Source organism: Microtus ochrogaster, linkage group LG4 (genome assembly GCF_000317375.1).
Source record: "Microtus ochrogaster isolate Prairie Vole_2 linkage group LG4, MicOch1.0, whole genome shotgun sequence".
NCBI lineage: Eukaryota > Metazoa > Chordata > Mammalia > Rodentia > Cricetidae > Microtus > Microtus ochrogaster.
The window spans coordinates 3,458,105-3,459,686 of NC_022030.1; positions in this window are offsets into that span (position 1 = coordinate 3,458,105).

The window sequence follows — 1,582 nt, forward strand, 5'->3', positions numbered from 1 at the left end:
GGTCTGGGTTATCTCACTCAGTAAAGTGTTTTCTATTTCCATCCATTTGCATGCAAAATTCAAGATGTCATTGTTTTTTACCGCTGAGTAGAACTCTAAAGTGTGTATGTGCCCCACCTTCTTTATCCATTCTTCTATTGAGGGGTACCTAGGTTGTCTCCAGGTTCTGGCTATTACAAATAGTACTGCTATGAACATAGTTGAACAAATGCTTTTGTAGTATGATTGTAGCCCATTATTCTTATCTGTGTTAGCCACGTGGCTTGGTACTTTATTTGGTGGGGCAGTCATATCTTGCTTCTTCTGTGGCAAGAAAGATAATGTACTAAATTGCACATGATTTTGGAGTTTTACTTTAAATTATATTTTGAATAAACTTTTAAATCCATAAATTAAGTATTAGGCTGTGGAACCTATCTAACAGATTTACCAGGGATGCTAAATTGGTGCAGGAAGAGTAAACAGAGCAGACAGACAAAATGATCAAGCCATTTACATTCTTAGTAGGCCAAATGCAGACTAAAATAAAACTAGAGACACATTTGGTTGGTCAGACTTCATGTTACAAGAGGTAAAGAGCAATTTGGTGGTTAAACTCTGTTCCTTGTTCTTTTTCAGAATAATTTAAATATTCCATAGTATGCTATCACTTGTTTTGAGATATCTCATTTATTTGATGTGGGAGTTCCCTCTGTGTGTTGTGATTACCATTAATGAATAAAGAAACTGCCTTGGCCTGTTGATAGGGCAGCACTTAGGTAGGTGGGGAAAACTGGAGTGAATGCTAGGAGAACAAAGGCAGAGAGAGAGAGAGAGAGATGCCATGGAGCTGCCTCTGAAGATAAACATGCTGAAATTTTGCTGGTAGGGCATGACCTTGTGGTGATATATAGATTAGTAGACATGGGTTAAATTAATGTAAGAGTTAATCAATAAGAAGCTAGAGCTAATGGGCCAAGAAGTGATTTAATTAATACAGTTTCTGTGTGATTATTCCAGGGCTGAACAGCCAAGAACCAACAAGTTTCCCTCCTCCTATACTTATTGAATATAAATAATAATTGGTACCTTAATATTCTTTAGATACATCTTAAAGTCCTATATTTGGGTTTACTTTATCAAAATTTAAATTTATTATAGTGAAATGTTCAACATTTGTAATCACTTGATTTCTAAGTTCATATTACAAAACCACAAGAGCAAGACATGGGCAGTGACCAACCAGAATCTCCATTACTCTGAGGGTGGGGCAAGGCCCTGAGATGACATCAGCTTCTTGGCCCACACAGCAACATGAGAAGTGTAGAGGAAGGAGTCAGATCACTAGATATTTTCTAATAAGTAAGGGCACAATTTCACATTTTAATATCGAATAGGTAAATCAGTGTACACTACCTAACATCACACTGACTGAATTCAAAGTTGTGCTTACATTATTCCTAAATTCTCACTGAAATGATATAATACAGAGATCTGAAAGGTAAGAAGCAGAGATGGGTCAAGCTTGGGGAATGCTGCTAAAGAGAAGGAGGACTGATTGTATGGGGGTCAAGGACATCACAAAGGAACCCACAGAAACAAC